At 45.3% G+C, this 9886-nt stretch overlaps 1 long non-coding RNA gene across 1 annotated transcript; it reads left to right on the plus strand.

The window, feature by feature from the left end:
• Positions 1 to 3613: 3613 nt before the first annotated feature.
• LOC114602885 (uncharacterized) lies at positions 3614 to 9886 on the plus strand. The gene is made up of 6 exons (XR_013393828.1): positions 3614 to 4087; positions 5335 to 5367; positions 6786 to 6821; positions 7628 to 7660; positions 7918 to 7950; positions 9605 to 9886. It is a non-coding gene; the product is annotated as an uncharacterized LOC114602885 (long non-coding RNA).

Below are 9886 nucleotides of genomic sequence, written 5' to 3' on the forward strand. Positions count from 1 at the left end.
TGGCGGCTTAATGGTAAGAATTTCTCCATCACCTTCTCCAGTTGGTTGGTGGGAGGCAGCTGGGATAAAGATTTTAAAAATTGCATCAACCAAAGTCACATGAGGTTGCTCCCTTGTTGAAGCTAAGTCTGTTTGCCCAGAGATAGTTACCTGGTGTATGTGTGAAGGCAAAAGAAAGAAAGAAAGAAAGAAAGAAAGAAAGAAAGAAAGAAAGAAAGAAAGAAAGAAAGAAAGAAAGTGTAGGGCTGTTGTTTTTTTAAAAAAAATAAGAAAAGAAAAAGGAACAATAAAAGCAATGGGATGAAACTGTTCTTTGTGAAACAAACAAAACTGCTGGCTACCAAGCAGGCCAATAGCAGCCTCTCTCTCTCTCTCCCCGGAGTGCTCTAAGTTGTTTGCATAATAAAACTGTTGATAAAAAAACAGCTTAAAATTCCCCAATTTTTTAAAAAACATATATACATAAAATAATCAATAAAATGCATGTAAAATCAGTAAACCCCTTGAGAGATAAATGTAGGCAACTAGCTTATATGTCTGGGTAGATCTGATGAATTAAAACAATTTTCAGCAGGCATCTGCAACAACATAGCAAGGATGCCTGACTAATGTCAACAGGCTAGGAGTCCCTAACTGATAATGCTGCTGCTCTAAACCAGGCTTCCTCAACCTCGGCCCTCCAGATGTTTTTGGCCTACAACTCCCATGATCCCCAACTAGCAAGACCAGTGGTCAGGGATGATGGGAATTGTAGTCTCAAAACATCTGAGGAAGCCTGCTCTAAACTGTTGACTCCTTACAAATGTGGAACAAGTATTATGTGGCATTTGTAAAAGTGCTACTAGTTTCACAGTTCTGAACCCATCAGCCAGGGACCTTAAATAAACTTGTTCCACAACATTAAGGGCTTCATTTACCAATTGTAGAAATTAAACAATTCTATCATTCTGTGACTCTACAAAGAAATAGCAGAAAAGCAGCAACTAAAGAAAGCGCAGATTGGCTGGACTGCTCCACATCATGGCAAGAGATATTGATTTCCTACCCTGGGGAAGACAGCAACTGCTGCACAGTATGTCTAAAACTGAGTAGCGGGGATGCCAAGTGTGTATCAGCCAAAAGAAGATCAAAAACCCTTATTTTCCTTTCCTTTGCAGGACATGCTTAGAAATGGTGGTGCTAGTAAACTAATGGTAAGAGTATTTCTATTACCTTCTCTCATTTTCTTCTGTGCTATTATTTTGGGAAGTCAGAATTTCATCCTAAAACATGGCAGCTGTCCTTATTGGGAGGCAAATAACATCGCCCCAAGAGAGTCTCTCCGATGCAAGCTAAATTCTTACAAGTACTAAAAGTGTTTGAAGATAACTGTAATATGCTGGCAGGATCTCACTGCTTCATATCGTCCAGCATTTCTTCAATGAAAATAGAGGGACACCCTAACAAAAAGCTTTATGTGCCACTTGTAAAAAGGGCTCAACGTTGAACATGATGACTGAAGGGCAGAATAATAATAATAATAATAATAATAATAATAATAATAATAGGCTGTACTAAATGCATGTACAGTGGTACCTTGGTTGTCAAACTTAATCCATTTCGGGAGTCCATTCGACTCCCGGAACTGTTTGAAAACCAAGGTGTGGCTTCCAATTGGCTGCAGGATATTCATGCACTGTATCGGAAGCCACAGAAGCTACATAGGACATTCAGCTTCCAAAAGAACGTTTGCAAGCCGTAACCCTCAGTTCCGGATTTGCGGCGCTCAGGAGCCGATTTGTTCAGGAGCCAAGCCGTTCAACAACCAAGGTACCATTGTACATGAATTGGTTGAGCCAATGCAGTGTGCACTGTTTAGGGCAGGGCCAGCAGCACAGATCCTATTCCCCCCTTGTTTATATGTGTGCGAGAAACATAGTGAGAGGAGGAAACAGGGAGGGTGTCATACGTCCGTAAGTCCTTTCAGGAGCCACCACTGGCAGCAGTCCACTTTAGACGGGACAGCACAATGTGGCCCTCAGCTAGGGTCAACGGCAGAAGGCAGGTTTCTTCACCCAATAATGAACCAAATCACACAGTGCACACCCAAGAAGGAGATGTGGACATGTGCATTACAGAAGATTATGTTTTTCTCCCTGTTGTAGAGCATGATGCCTTCAGGTGGCGGTGATGATGAAAAGGAAGGTGGCGGCCTGGTAAGGGACTAACCGGTTATGGAGCCAGGAGTTCTTATTAAACATTTGTTCTGACATCATTATTCAGATGCTTGTTGCTTCTCCCCAAGCGCATTCTAAGGCTGCAACCCTAACCCCATTCAACTGTGGGAGTAAGCCCCACTGAATTCAATATGGCATTTACTTGTAGACATTTACTTGTTCAGTGCTACTGAGTTTCTCAAATGTCCTCCAGGAAGGAATGCCTTCTAACCAAGTCAGTGCAAAAGCCCACTAAGTCCTTATGGGGCACAAACTCCTTCTGCAATAAAGAAATAGACACAAAGACTGGCATGGGATGCAAAGAGAGAGCCAACTATGAGGGGTGTGGTTTGCATAAGAAGGGGTGAGGCAAGGGACCCACTGAAACCCTATTGCCTAAGGGGCCACGGAAACCTGGATCTGACCCTACAAGGTCTGACAACACAACAGCAGTTACTGATGCAAATGCAACTCCATCATGGGGCAGAGAGCACATTTCTTTGCCTGACAACAAAATACATTTGTGCTAACTCCAGGTGTCCGTGGTGGGTCTTTGGCACCCCCAATAATCTACATAGGCACTATCTCTATGGAGCCCTGAGTGCCTCAGCCCCCTCGATATTTGTAGCAGGGGGGCCAAGCCCCTGCAATGAGGAGGGAGCTGGCCACCCACCCGATCCCTGCCAACACAATGACCAGGCCAAGGCCACCACTACAAGGCCTCCACTGAGGCCCACCACAGACACAGCCCTGGAAACACACCTGCGGCCACAGTAGGCCCCAATGGGGGCCCCATGGCAGATGCAGAGGTCCAGTCACTGCAGTGGCAGCAGAGGACCAGTGGACACAAGGCAGCGGGTGGTGCCTGGTGGAGGCTGAGCATGGAGCCCAGTGTAGTGCGCATGTGATGTGTGAGCGATGTCAGGATGTCACATTGCACATGCATGCACCGCTGGACACCCACAATCTGGGGCACAAGTCAGCACCTCTGACAAAATATAAAATCATATAGGATATGCCCAAGATGGAGGCACCAAGATCAGTGTTAGAGAAGAATTCCGTGTTTTCCTTTTATTTAGGGCTTAATGTCTTTCCTTGGAGGAGGAGGAGGAGGAGGAGGAGGAGCAGGAGGAGGAGGAGCAGCTGCATTATCGGTAAGATGCCTTCCATTACATGGACTATGAAGACAATAGTTTTATCGCAGAATGAATGCCCTTCCTAAGTAATAATGTTGGCTCCTACCAATATCTTTCCCCCAGTTACTTTGTGCTCTGTTAATGAGTATACAATGTGCACAACAAACTTCTCTATCCTGGCTGGCACACCTATAGAAAAACATGAAATGGCCTCAGGAGTGAACATTTGTAAGTAAGTTTCAGAAGGCACTTAGGTTGTCTTTGTATTAGGTGACTAACAAACTGAATAAATTAACAAAACAACAACAACAAATCCTGAAAAGTAGAATGCAAGGTTCTTCTCCGGCCATCAGCTAAGCGACTTCCCATTTTACTCTATTTTGTGAATGTGTTAGGGGGGGCCAGAGCATAGCCCCTGCAGAAATGGGGAGTCTCCTGTATAGGAAGCTGGCTTATGCCCCTTCAGGCTATGTGTCTAGTCCTGAGAATGCAGAAAACTGGAGATAGATACAGTTACAGCAGGCATGTCCAACCGGTCAATCACGCTCTACCTGTCATCCTCACCCCAAAAAGCTCAACAACTCTGGTCAATTCAATGGATAGATCACTGCTAGTGTTTTAATAGCTGGAGTAGATCAGTGGGACGTGCCTGATTTACAGCGTGGGGTGTTATATGTCCATCAGCCAGAGAAAGATTAATGCCTTTTCTTCCTTTTGTAGAGTCTAATGTCGATGTTTGGAAATGGCGGCGGTGCAGTAAGACATTTTCCATTACCTTCTCCCATTCCCCCCCCCCATTTTTTGGGTGGTGGGAGGAGGGGCAGTCAGAATTAATCCTAAAATGTAACTGACGCCTGTATGGTGAGGCATGTTGCATCATTGCAAAACATGCCCTTCAGTTGAGATTTCTGCATTGCACAGGGTTGGGCTTCCAATTCTACAATTCTATGAATCCATGATTCTATGAATCCTTACAGACAGTAATGACAGTTTGGGGCCTGGTAGCCTACAAACTACTTTCTTCCATGTCTGTAGCACCTTAAGTATACTCTTTTTGACTCTGCTGTTCCTCCCCACCCTCAGTATTTCTTGGGTAACCGTGCTCCTTTTCCCACGACCACCCCTTCCCCTATTGTTCCTGTTGTACCCAATCCAAAATAGTAATGATTTTAATTCTGTGAGAATCACTGCAGCTATCATTCTTCAAAAGAAGTGGGCACGCCAGCAAACTGCATTCAGTTTTGGCAGAAAATGAAAATGTTTTGTTTTGCCTTTGTTTTTAAATCAAACTTTAAAGATGACCTGCAGGGAAAACCACTGGGTGTATCTGTGTACAGGTCGGCTGACTTAATCTACACTAGATGCCGGCAAATTTCATCCACATATGTGAAAAAGAAAAATAAGCTATTATTAGATCCCCCATTATAGTGAATGAGGAGAAAACAGACTTGTTTTTAACAAACCTTATTTCATTATTGAGAGTCTAATCATATAGGAGAGACACAGAGAGGCTCTGAAACACATCAGGCTTCTTCCCAAAATCTACAGATACAAGTTGCCTCTTCTAGCTAGCGCACACGCCTAACATTTACACCCCACCTTTCCTCAAGTTGCTCATGCTGAATAGTATAGGAAGACTGAAGTCACCACCCTTGGATCCAATAATTGTTTGCCCTCTAGAGGCAACCAGAATTTGACAGCTGAAGCAAGTACTTCAGCTTGGTGGCATGGTCAGCTCTGATCCTTTATTGCTATTTCATGTATTTCATTGGATTCCCAGCTCTAGTCTCTCCTGATTCTCCATTCCAGTTTTGAGGTTGGCCCTTTCATTACTGTCCAAATGGCTCAAGAAACAGATATACCTTCTGAACAAGCAAAGGCCCGTATTTTCTGTCCCTTATATTCCATTGGTGCCCCATCTGCCCCCATTCTATTGGCATGATTGATCTCGAGAGGAAGAAAACACTCCTGGCTAATATGTTCCCTATCTCTTTTCATTGCAGGCTGGAGCAGAGAAACAAGAGGCAAGAGGAAATGTAAGACACTCTCAAGAGTCACCTCCCTTACTCTCAGGCCCATCATAATGGATTTGAGATGGAGTGGAGATTCATACACACGTCCATAATCATTTCTCCAAGAAACTACTTGGAGAAATTTATGGAATATACACACTTCCTTTGTATGCAGTTTCCCCCCAATATGCCTTTGTGTACATTAGTCACTCTAATATGCACATGTGTGTGTGTGTGTTCATTTCATTTGCACTTTTTAGAAAGCAAACAAGCACATTCCTTGGTAGAAGAATCGCATCGCATAATTCAGAGAAGTGCGGATTTTGAAGGGTAGCTGTTTATTGCTTGTTTATTGGTCCGTGAAATATGAATTAGATAGGTTTGCCTGAAAATGTGAACCAAATGAATTTCTCCCTCTCCCTTCCACAACGGAGACCCTTAAATGAGACAAGGTGCAGCCTGGCTATTGCAGGTAGGGATAGAGGAGGTGAGGAATCTGATTCCATTCTCATTTGAAGGCCAGCCTCCCCATCTCACACTTTCTGAGCAAGACGCAAACCAAAACACAGCCATCCCCCAAAATGTGGATGTCACATTTTGCAATGCAGTTCTCCAGCATGCATGGTGGAAGTGTGCCTAAGAATGCATCTACTACTGAAAGCAGCATACAAAATTGGAGAAAACTGGTTTCCAAAAATATGAACAGGGGAAATTGCATATGAAAACAATGTATATTAGGAGAACTTAGCTGCAAACTGCCGGTGGTGCATTTTCATGAGCACTTTCAATAGTAGTAGTTGCAAACCGATGTGGACATATGGAAAACTGAACTTCCTATGCAAAAAATGAGGAACTGAAATGGACAGAGTTGCCCATGCCAAATTGCAGATCATGTTGGCTTGCAGAAGAGAACAGGAAAGGAGAAAGCACGCTGAGCAGCCTCACTTTTCCTAGTTCAAGGATGGGAAAACCTTTTCAGTCCTAGGCAACTTTCCAGGGGCCACACGCAGTGGTGCACAGTGCCAGAGAGCAACCAATGTTAATTTCACCTTTGTATAGGAAGCTGGTTTCTGCGTGCATCTACTCCTCCCTGTCCTTCATCCAGGCATACAAAATGCATCACCAGAGTTAAAGGACACATGGCAGCCAGGCAAAAAAAATTGGGTGCAAATTAGAGGGGTGTGGCCTGGAGAGAATTTGGAAGGACAGATAGAGAGGTGGGGGGGGCAGTGGTGGAGCTTCATGCTCCGGCACCGGGGGCGGAGAGCAGGCGCGGGTGTGGCTGGCATGCACCCCGGGGGCTTCTGAACAAGCAAAGGGCTGTATTTTCTATCCCTTATATTCCTTTGGTGCCCCATCTGCCCCCATTCTATTGGCATGATTGGTCTCGAGAGGAAGAAAACACTCCTGGCTAATATGTTCCCTATCTCTTTTCATTGCAGGCTGGAACAAACAAGAATAAAAAGGCAGGAGGAAGGGTAAGACACTCTCAAGAGTCACCTCCCTTACTTTCAGACCCATCGTAATGGATTTGAGATGGAGTGGAGATTCATACACACGTCCATATACATTTCTCCAAGAAACTACTTGGAGAAATTAATGGAATATACACACTTCCTTTGCATGCAGTTTCCCCCCAATATGCCTTTGTGTACATTAGTCACTCTAATATGCACATGTGTGTGTGTTCATTTCATTTGCACTTTTTACAAAGCAAACAAGCACATTCCTTGGTAGAAGAATTGCATCGCATAATTCAGAGAAGTGCGGATTTTGAAGGGTAGCTGTTTATTGCAAGTTTATTTTTCCGTGAAATATGCTTATACTCCTCCATGTCCTTCATCCAGGCGTACAAAATGCGTCACCAGAGTTAAAGGACACATGGCAGCCAGGCAAAAAAAATTGAGGTGCAAATTAGAGGCAGTGAGCGGTGTGGTCTGGAGAGAATTATGGAAGGACAGAGAGATAGGTGGGGGGGGAGTGGCAGAGCTTCATGCTCTGGCACTGGGGGTGGAAAGCAGGCGGGGGCGTGGCTGGCGTGCGTCCTGGAGGCATGGCACGCCACCTGCAGGGGTGTGGCGTGCCGTCTTTGGGGGCATGGTGCCCAGCATGGGGGGGGCGCGGCCGCTCCCCTGCCCCCCCTCTTCTTCTTCCGGGGGGGGGGGGGCACATTTGGCCTCCAGGCCTGAGGTTCAGCACCTTCCTTACTTGTCAGGACCAAAGCCAATGTTTCCATTCTTCTTGCAAGCCTGGAAATAATTATGGCTTATTTTCTTCTTTTTAGGGTGCCGGTGGCAATAGACAACAAGGGAGAAGGGTGAGTACATATCATGGGGAATAGCATCAGTTCTTCCAGAAGTGCTCCAGGGAACCTGCTTAGGCCTTTTCACATGTTTTGTGCAGGATTGCCGTGAGCAATGCCAGGGAGCAAAGCTTGTGCCACACCTTTCCACTGGCCCCGCCCCTTTGGTGCATAGAGCTGCTCAGATGTAGCTGATCTATGTAGCTGGGACCCCTGTTTCTATTCTGGGGCATATTATTTCGGTTGTTTGAATTTCTGACTTTGCATTGCAGAAGTGGAAAAAGCCACAGCAGCAGTAAAGTCATGTGAGTATCAAATATGCCTATAATGGCATTGCCTCTTCCTTTCTCCATGTGATGTATCATAGAATTCAAAGGGGACCCAAGGGCCACCTAGTCCGATGCCCTGCAAATCAGGAAGTACAGTTAAATAAGCCCAGGTGGATGGCCCTCCAACCTCTGTTTAAAAACTTCCAGTGAAAATTTGCTCAGTAAGAATTGGGCAACTACCGTATTTTTTACCCTGTAGGGCGCACCGGCCCATAGGGCGCACCTAGTGGGTTTTTTGGGGGGGGGGGATAAAGAAAATTCCCCCCAAAAAACTAGGTGTGCCCTATGGGCCGGTGTGCCCTATAGGGCGAAAAATACGGTAGTATAGGGCTCCCAAGGCTTGCGGATAGCTTCCAGAAGCCTGGAGAGTGAGAGGGGTTGGTGTGCACCGACCCCTCTCACTCTCCAGGCTTCAGCAAAAGCCTGCATTCGCCCCATAGGACGCACACACATTTCCCCTTCATTTTTGGAGGGGGAAAAGTGCGTCCTATAGGGCGAAAAATACGGTAATTAGGTTTGTTCTTTTAAAACTGCTGATTTTGATACATTTCATGCCTACTCATTTATCATTTTTTAATTTATTTTGTGGCCAAGGTTTTAAAAACTAACATTGCACTCCTATGCATATCTACTCAGGAGTAAGCTCCATTGAGTGGAACATAGGAAGCTACCTTATACTGACTCAGGTCATTGGTCTATGTAGTTCTCAGTATCATTTGAGAAGGCAGAGGGCCTTCTCAGCAGTGGCACCTTCCCTGTGGGACACCCTCCCATCAGTTGTCGAGGAGATAAAGAACTACACAACTTTTAGGAGACATGCGAAGGCAGTCCTGTATCAGGAAGTTTTTTTTATTTTTGACATTTTATTATGTTTTTATATCTTGATGGAAGATGACCAGAATGGCTGGGGGAACCCAGCCAGATGGGCGAGGTATTGTTGTTGTTGTTGTTATTGTTGTTTACCAACTGACAGCAGCTTTCCAGGATCTCTGATGGGGTTATCTCCCAGCTGGAAACTTTTGCATTCAAGGCATGTGTTCTGCCACTGAGCTGTGGCCCTCCTGCATTGACAGCCCTGAAGAGTCTGAAGTAGAGATGCAGTGCTGCTTCTGTGCATTCATTTGCCTGTAAGATGCCAACTGAAGGGCCCCCAAAGCTCTCTCTTGGAGGATGAGATTTGACCTCATGACTTGTTCACTCCAGGTCATAGCTGCCAACTAGTGGGGGGGACTTGGCTGTGGGTTCCGACAGCGCAGGTTCAGACGTAACTTCCGGTTTCTACTGAAAGTCACACTGGAAGCCCAACGTGATCTCCAAGGCAACGTTGGAGGCCCTGCCAGGCTTCTGACACAACTTCCGGTACAAACTAAAGTCACATTGGAGGCCTTGGACATGATCGCCAAGGCCCCGCGAGGCCTCAGACGTGATCTCAGAAGCCAGGCCTCAGAAGCACCTCTGTAGCTTGTTGATTAATGTGATGTTGTGACATCATGACTTCACAATGTCATGTTACGTCATGGATGCCATTGGGCACCCATAACCTAGGGCCCAAGTTGGCGCCCTTGCTCCAGGTCTATGTTTTTTGCAGTCATTTTCTTTTATGACTTCTTCCCCTCTCTTCTTTTTCCAGGATGCCAGAAATAGCCCAGAGCAAGAGCTAACAGATCAGAAACCGAAGGAGCTAATTGGGACACCAGCTGGCACACCTTTCTCCTTTCATCTAGAAAGACAAGAAACCTACGTACATGTCTGCAAAATTAACAGAGTCCATTCCATCAAGGAAAACAGAACATTCGACCTAAACAAATCTTGGTTTAGGGGTGATTTTACTTTGGTGTCTTTAATTAACTATTCCGTTGTCCTTTGGCCCTGGAAAATATTTCATTCAAATAAAACTGAAACCCCAATTGCA

This window comes from Podarcis muralis, chromosome 7 (genome assembly GCF_964188315.1).
Source record: "Podarcis muralis chromosome 7, rPodMur119.hap1.1, whole genome shotgun sequence".
In the NCBI taxonomy this organism is placed as follows: domain Eukaryota; kingdom Metazoa; phylum Chordata; class Lepidosauria; order Squamata; family Lacertidae; genus Podarcis; species Podarcis muralis.